Below are 9180 nucleotides of genomic sequence, written 5' to 3'. Positions count from 1 at the left end.
CATGTGGGGGCATTTCTATACTCGCATGATAACTATGATTATAGGCAAACTCTATCAAAGTTAGGTGTTCATCTCAATAACCTTAAAAATCAATTACAAAATTTCTCAACATGTACTCCAATGTCTGAATGATTCATTCACTTTGTCCATCGGTTTGGGGATGGTATGCAGTACTCACATTCAGTTTGGTTCATAAGCATTCCTGAAAGCTCCTCAAAAAAATATGGAGTTGAATCGGGGATCTCTGTTAGATACGATAGCTACAGAGACTCCATGTCTTATCACAATTTCCTTGATGTATAGCTCTGCTAATCTATCCACCATGTAGGTTTTGTTGATTGGAAGAAAGTATGCTGACTTGGTCAGTCGATATATAATTACTCATATTGCATCACAGTTAGCCTTAGCTCGGGGAAATCCTACCACATAATCCATGGCTATTTGTTCCCACTTTCACATCGGAATTCCTAAGGGTTGTAGGAGTCCCCTCGGTCGCTGATGTTCCACCTTCACTCTTTAACAGGTCAAACACTTACTGACCCAATTGGCCACGTCTCTTTTCATGTTGGGTCATCAATAATATTCCTTTGAATCTCGGTACATCTTGGTACCTCCAGGATGAATTGAATATCTAGAATTATGTCCTTCGCGTAAAATTTCATCTTTTAATTCTCGAACATTCGGAATCCAAATCCGGTTCGCATACCTCATAATTCCCTTCTCATCTTTCTCATATTTGACTTCTTCTCAGTCAAAGATTCTCGCTCTTCATTCGTCTTCTCTTCCTGATAATGTCCCATCTTTTCTAACAATTCCAGTTCTAATTTGATCTCAATTAGTCCATCAGTCCCTTTACCAGTGACTTCACCTCTATCTTCATCTCCTCGAGTTCTCTCACTAGTTCCTCCGACGTTGTCAACATCTTGAGTTTCTCTTTACTACTAAGGGCATCGACCACCACATTGGCCTTCCCTGGGTGATATAAAATCTCACCGACATAGTCTTTCATTAACTCTAACCATCTCCTCTGTCTCCTGTTGAGTTCTTTCTGAGTAAATATATACTTAAGGCTCTTATGGTCAGTGTAGATCTCACAATTTTCTCTGTATGGATATTGTCTCCAATTTTTCAAAGCAAAACTATTACTGCTAATTCTAATTCATGAGTAGGGTATCTTACTTCATATTCCTTCAGCTGCCGTGAGGCATAAGCAACCATTTTCCCATGCCACATGAGCATGCATCATAATCCTTTATGTGACGCATCACTATAGATCACAAAATCACCCTTTCCATCGGGCAATGCCAGCACGAGGGCTGATACCAAACTTCTTTTCAATTCCTGAAAACTTTCCTCACATTTTTCATTCCACACAACCTTTTCCGTTTTGCAAGTAGGCCTAATCAAAGGTCCTGATATCTTAGCAAAATCCTGTACGAACCTCTCATAAAACTGGTTAATTCCCAAAAAGTTCCTACTTCCGTAGGTGTGGTTATTCTTTCTCATTGGAATACTGCCTCAACATTGGTAGGGTCAACTAACACTCCTTCACTGCTCATCAATTGTCCTAAGATCTGAACTTCAATTTGCCATAATTTGTACCTTGAGAATTTGGCAAACAACTTTTCTCTTCTCAATGCTTCTACCACTATCCTCAGATATTCCGCATGTTCTTCTTCCGTTTTAGAATAGACTAAAATATTATCAATAAAAAAATAATGACGCACACATCCAAATACTTTTTAAACACTCGATTCACAAAGTCCATGAAAGCTACTGGGGCATTCTTTAGCCCGAACGACGTCACCAAGAACTCATAATGTCCATACCTCGTGCGAAATACGGTATTTGTTCCCTGTTTTAATCTTCAGTTGGTGATATCCCGTTCTTAGATCGATTTTCGAAAAGTGTACAACTCCTTCAAGTTGGTCAAACGAATCATCATTTCTAGAGAGAGGGTATATGTTCTTAATAGTCAGCTTATTCAGTTCCCTATACTCTGTGCACAATCGCATACTGCCATCCTTCTTTTTGACAAACAACATTGGTGTGCCTCATGGTGACATATTAAGTCTCATCATTCCTTTGTTCAACAGTTCTTGCAACTGTGAAGTCAATTCTTTCATTTCAACCGGGGCTAGCCTATATGGGGCTTTTTGAAACTGATGCCGTTCCTGATGCTAATTCGATAGCGAACTCTATCTCTCGGTCAGGTGATAATCCTGAAAGGTCTTTGGAAAACACATCCTCAAATTCGTTAACAACTGGTATGTCACGTACATCGGGGCTTCTCTCTTGGTACCCGCCACGTATGCTAAATACGCTTTGCTATCTTTCCTCAATAATTTCTTCGCTTGAACAATATTCAAAAATTTCTGGGTCTGACGCTGACCCTTAATCATAATTTCCTTGCCGTTCGGCATTCGGATTTTAACTTTCTTTCCCTTATAATCAATCTGAGCACCATTGCTCAATAACCAATCCATTTTTAAGACCACACCAAATTCTCTCAGCCTGAAAGGAATTAAGTCCAACTTAAAGTCCTTCCCTCCTAGTTCCCACTTGCAGATTAGATGAATCTCATTAATTGGAACAACCTCTCGATTCACTATTTTTATTCGCAATAATTCTCGCGTTGGAATCACATTAAGTTTTAACTTGGCCAAAAATCTCGCGATATAAAATACTTAGTTGCTTCAGAATTAAACAGAATATTTGCAGTAACCAAATTGAGTAAAAGGTTACCTGCTATCACGCCCTAGCTGGGTTGGGGCAGTTGCTAGAATAATGTCCTGGTTGGTTGCAATTAAAGCACCTCAGTAGCTCTTTTCCCACATTACATACCTCGGGATGTTTCTCCCCACATGACTTATGATCTGGTAGGGGTGACCGAAACTGGTTACGAAACGTAGTCCTATATTGACCACCTCCCTGGGTGATACTCTTGCTTACCGGTTCGCTAAACCCGGTACCACTGCGCGTTTGGACACCGCTCCCCTCTCAGTCCTAATCAGAAACTTCTGTTATCGCTCTGCCGCCTTGGCTTCTGAACTCCTCTTCTTGCTCTCTTCCTCTTTTTGACCTTGCTCACTCTCTGCCTCTACAATCGAGGCTTTTTTGCACATAGTCTGTTATCTCAAGTAATGACACTCGGTCCTGAATTCATTGTTTCAGCCCTTGCTGAAATCTCCTTGCCTTTTTCTCTTTCATGTTCACAAACTCCGGCACGAATCTTGACAGTTCAATAAATTTGGCTTTGTACACAGCCACTGACATCTTATCTTACTTAATCTCTAGAAACTTCAACTCCATCTGAGCCTCCATAAACCTGGGAAATACTTTTCCCCATATGGTAATCACATCAGTCTCCAGGGTTCCTTTAGGTTCCCACTAATAATTTGCTTCTCCTTTCAGCATATAATTGGTGAACACAGTCTTTTGCGTCTCTTCTATGGGCACTATCTCAAAGCTCTTTTCCATTTCTTTCAGCCAAGCTCTGGCCTTAACAGGTTAGCAATCCATTGAAATTTCTGGGGGTTTTAACAACTTAAAGGCCTTAAAGACATTAGTAACTGGAACATGATCAACCTGGGTTGAGGGTGACAATTTAAATTCTATCGAAGAAGATTCATAATTTGGTCCATGGGGTTTCCGCTCTGGCCTTCCCCCTCATTAGTATCCATAGTTTCTTCTTCATTGTAATCCTCTAAGTCGAATTCATTATATTCGACTTCCTCGTGTTCTTGGTTATTTTGGTTTACCAATTCAGTAGGGTTTGCTCTAGTTTCCCAATATGTCGGGGTGGCATCGTTATGCTAATATAAAAGAACACCAATATAACATTATTCGCGTCTCTACTCATTATGTTAAAGTCGCTTAATAACTCGCTTTGTCACAAATACATTCTTCATTCCTCTTTAGTTACTCGCAACGTTGTGCCCACGCACCTGATTTGATGTGTTAACAAAAGACGACATCCTGTCGAGAATATACACGTAGCTCCTAGTGACATCCCAATCTTGAAATTCTGCGTCAGACTTATTGGTCTTCTCCTCCAATAGTTCGGAGCTTGCTGCGTTGATTGCAGGAGCATGAAACTTTTCAGAAATTATTCTGTCGATTCTCGCTTTCCGTGCCAAACCATAATGGCTTAACGGACGAAATGATTTCGTATTATCGCATAGCATTCTCATCTTGGGACACGTTAAAATCTTCCTTATAGGACATAGATTCCTCAATGGTATAGCGAATACCATTCTTGGTAGAATCGTTGTTCGTCATGTATTGAACCCTTATTATCGGAACAATACTTTCAACCAATTCAGGTAACGTAATAACCATAATAGTAAAAGAATTAAGCATCTTGATTCTTGCCTAATATGTCTCCTCAAGGACACTCTATAAAGAGCTATGAGTGGCAAGACTCGGGTTTTCCAATCAACACATGGTATTGGGGTATCGTCTTCGTCCCGCTTTCTCCGGAGACTTAGCTCCACTTCTATATCAACATTATAAAAAAATCATGTACAATTTTCTCCTTTCCACATTCTGTCGATCTTAAACGATTCCATCAATTTCCGTATAACACTTCACATAAACACTTCAACATAACTCCTGGTAGTCCATCAACAAACTCTATTGGCTCAACCAATGGACTCTCTTTCACATATAACTCTTAGAAATCTTTTCTATGAGTACTACAACTCATTCTCTTCCCTTAATGTTGGCTTTTCAATCAACTGTTAATAACTCAACCAATGCCTCAACTCTTAAAGCTAAGGTCCCCTTGGGTACTACCGTCGCGACTACTCCATAGTAATCCGACTACGAACTCGATGAGAGTTCTTGTTAACTTTTAGATCCTCAGTCTACCCATTTTACTCTTACTATTTCCAAGACTTATAACCTTTGGCTCTGATACCATTTTTGTAACACCCCCAAATCCAAGGTCGTGAATTCGGGTTGTTACGATCACTTATTAATTAAATAATTCTCTTTTCACAATATTACTCGACCTTTTATTCAGACTCACACACACACAGGTTATATGCTTGGAAACATTATTAAATAAATCATTTCCACTTATCTACCTGACGGGGCTGGCGCACAAAAAGCCTACGGAACTCACGAGCGTTCCTTACCCGCCGAAGGACCTGATCCATGCTGGTAGTCTGTTGTGATATGATATATAAAAGCAAGGGTGAGCATTAAAGCTCAGCAAGGTATATATCCCCATAATTAAGTATGTAAGGATAAATAAAACCAATAATTATACTTTGTATCTCCAAAGCGTTCTGAAAGTTTATATGCTTATCAAATTTATAAAATTCTCAAAATCAACTACAATAGTATATCCACTGAATACTTGTATTCATCTCCTTCTCAAAATCATTTTATACTCGTACTCATTTTATTTCAAAATCTCAAGATGTTACTCGAACCAAGATTCTCATATGGGTGTGATATATATTCGTCAACATCCCAATTTAAAACTCAGCCTTATCGGCAGATTTCTCAAATGGATTTGATATATAATCATCAACATCCTTATTTAAACTCAGTCTTATCGGCAGATTTCTCAAATGGATTTGATATATATTCATCAATATCCTTATTTAAAACTCAGCCTTATCGGCTCTCTGTTGTATATTTCACAACAGTTTTTCCAAAATGGAAGAAAGGGACTATACTGGAATAAACCACGTATCGGTGATCAGCCGAATACGAAATTTTCTCTACTAGTAGAAGGAATACAAACCTAGCCGCCTTTGGGCTCATCAAGACACTACACGGTGGTTGCCCATTGCCGTGCAAGTCCGAAAGTCAATGGTCACATAGACCATATAACCGTACAATGCGCCACTCCGCGCTTGCATAATGCGCCACTCCGCGCCTGGTCACTGCCCGATACCACTCCGTGCCGGGCAGGCCACATTCCAGTCCCAAAACAGTTATATCTTTTGCTCAAAATCCTTTTTCGAAGGAATAGGTCGTTAAAAGTTGACCTGTAAATAAGATGTTTTATTCATCACTTTTAACTGAATTGATCTTTTGGAGTTGTCGGAGTTTTGAATTTAAAATCATTTTCAAATCCCTATCTGTAGTAGGGTGACACATATATTACTCACTTGTTCTTTATTGAACGAGGAAGCAAAACTCTTATGCTTCTAGACTAAGTTCCCTAAGGTTTTGATAGGTTTCAAATGATTAATCTCTTTCAAGAGTTTTGAATAATTTAGAAAGTACCCTTGGGAACTATGTCTATTTTTAAATAAGTTTTTAGAAGTCCAAAGATATTAAATATCTAAGGTCTCATAATAATCTAATAGGGATTCAATGAATTGATAAAATCTTATAAATAAAATATATCTGTATAAGGTTCAATAAATTGATAAAATCTTAAGTACAAAGTATTTCTAATTAAGGTTCAATGAATTAATAAAAAACCTTAAATACAAAATATTTCTGAATAAGGTCCAACGAATGGAGACACCTTAATCAAATAATCAAAACAGGATTTGGTATCCTATAATTGCTCTTTGAATAGTTAAATCTTTATTAAATAATGTGAAATGATTTATAAACTATTCAGTATATTTTTAAATACTTTCTTTATATTTAATAATCCCTTAAGTATCGCTTTATAAAATAATCAATCAAGTAAGGGTGTCCCTTAAATGAATAAACCAATATTTCTCGAAGTTTAAGTCAAAATCTCAATCGTTCGCTTGATATATATATTACGCGAACGTACTTTGTTTATCGAAATAGAAATCTTTCGCGTTCGGCTCTCTCCGGAATTAAATGTTATTAAAATATTTCCGACTCCCATTATCCTATATTATATTTGAAATACGTTTCAATTTCTCATACTCGTGTAAAACGAAATTTGTTTTCGTAAACAATCGCATAATTCGTATGCATTGATATCATAGACAAGCATATATATATTTGAACTGTAAATCATGGCATCAATATCACAACAGTATATATATAGCATGGATAGTATGAGATAGGGTTTCGAAAACTTGCCTCGAGTAATCGAAGTGGTATGGTCTCTGGTGTTTGGTTGGGATCTATAAACAAGAACCAATGGTCTAAGTTAGTACGCGATTAACGTCTCGCTTTTATTAAGCAACTTTCGCAACTACTCAAGTATAATGAATCTCCGATCGTCATATTCTCAACACTTATATTCTCATTTTATAACATGGTCGAGTTTTGAAATCGATCGTTCGCTTTAGAAAGTCCATTTCGAGTTTTAAGCTCGAACGTGAGAAAACGCGCGTCAAAACTAGGTTTTTATGCGTTTCTCGCTTACGCTCTCTTTACCAAAACATTTTTATAAAATCGAAAAATTAATATTTTCTCAAAATTCTTTTTGAACATTCTTCTATACTGTCATATCCATTTTTCATAATTTTTCCAGAATCTCGAAATTATTTTAAGTCCTTCAAAATCACCATGTAAGTGGACTTAAGTGCAGTTGGCTAATCGCAGAAATGTTTTACACTAAAACGACCATAACTCCTAAACCGTAAATCTCCTCATGATGATCTATACATGTATAGAAACTATAAAACAATCTCTATCTAGTAATGGCCAGTGGCTTTCAAATTTTAACAATTTTCATGGCCGAATGTCCTGCAGAAAACAGATCAAGTGCAAGAATGCCCAAACTCAATTTCTACTACTTGATCTTAACACAATCACTACCTATAACCATCATAAACACAAGTACTTCTCAAGATCCACCCACATGAACCTTATATGCTCTATATATTACCACATACATGGATTACAACTCAACATCTCAAGTCTTTAGTAAGAACATAATCAATACAAACTCAAACAAACACAATCCTTTGGATCTTAACACTACAACAAACATAACTCTTAAATTCAACCATAAAACCTTAAAAGGTTGAAAGTTATACCTTCTTGGATACTAGGAAGGTTAGTGCTAGGATGATTGAGGCTTGGTTTGCTTAGAAAACACTTAGAAGGGCTAGATCCTTAAGAAACAAAACAAAGAAACAAGTTAAAATTTCGGAGTTACCTTTCAGCACCTCATTCAAACATTTTTATAAAATTGAAAAAAAATAATTTGAGGCTGAAATTTGGTACGAAGCTTACCCATGATATAGAAAAGCTATGGTAAAAATTTCATGATATTTGAATGCGTATATTTTGAGTTATGAATTTTTCTTTCTCCCTTGCTCAGAAAATCCGAACTGCTGGAATGAAAAATGGGAGAGCTTTAAGTGAGGGAAAAGGGGTTGTTTTCTTTTGTGGCTAAAGTGTGGGAGTGTACAATGAATATATGGGATGTATGCAGCAGATTTGACAATAATTTGGAAAAGGTATGGGTTGGTTTGATTGTGTGGTGAAGTGAGAAAAGGGAGAAGTATGGCTTGTGTACTTGTTTGTCTCCCATCACTATTCAACACTATTCCACTAACTATTCTAGTTAGCTTCTAATCATCTAGTTACACTCCTAAATACTAGTTAGGACTTGGTTATGCATGGCCAACTTGCATGGGATTTAATTTCTCATTCGTTTATTTATCGTAAATGCAATCGTCGTTCCATTCCGATAGTTTCCACGTATAACGACTTGTTTCGTAGCGATTTCTTTTGTCGCTTATAATCCTATAACCAATTCCATTCCTTCTCTTGATCATAGAAACACCTTGATATATTATTTATTTCACGTAGTATTCCCGGTTCTACGCCATTCTTTACGGATACGAAAACACGTAGTATAATTGTGAATCTTCGAATTTCGTCGGCTTTTACATTCACTTATTTTCCTCGATACACAAGAATATGATCTCGAATTCTCAAAATTCCACTATTCATTTTATGATGATCCCCATACGTATTACTTAATTAGCTCAAGTTATTATTCACAGAAGTTTTAAAATATTACAAAAATCAGGGTTCTTACAGAAGATGACATAAACATGACACAATGGGAAGGAATTGTTGGTTGATTATAAGCCACACAAAATTTACCATGGTAACACTTCAATTAACAACAAAAACAAAGCAACCAAGCCAAAACAAATCAAAAACAAAAAACACAAGTTGACTTTCACTTTCCAAGCAAAGAAGCTCTCGGCTTCATCTCTTTTTCAAAGAAGAAAAAAATCCAAATTCAAGTTCCAAGCTTTGTTA

At 36.9% G+C, this 9180-nt stretch overlaps 1 long non-coding RNA gene across 1 annotated transcript; it reads right to left on the bottom strand.

Moving 5' to 3' along the window:
* Nucleotides 1–7030: 7030 nt before the first annotated feature.
* LOC141724079 (uncharacterized) lies at nucleotides 7031–8456 on the bottom strand. The gene is made up of 3 exons (XR_012576482.1): nucleotides 8137–8456; nucleotides 7938–8015; nucleotides 7031–7076 (listed from the first exon to the last, which is right to left on the bottom strand). It is a non-coding gene; the product is annotated as an uncharacterized LOC141724079 (long non-coding RNA).
* Between the last annotated feature and the right edge of the window lie 724 nt (nucleotides 8457–9180).

The sequence above is a fragment of the Apium graveolens genome, chromosome 5 (assembly GCF_009905375.1).
Source record: "Apium graveolens cultivar Ventura chromosome 5, ASM990537v1, whole genome shotgun sequence".
In the NCBI taxonomy this organism is placed as follows: Eukaryota; Viridiplantae; Streptophyta; class Magnoliopsida; order Apiales; family Apiaceae; genus Apium; species Apium graveolens.
This window is presented reverse-complemented; position numbering and strand designations above follow the sequence as displayed.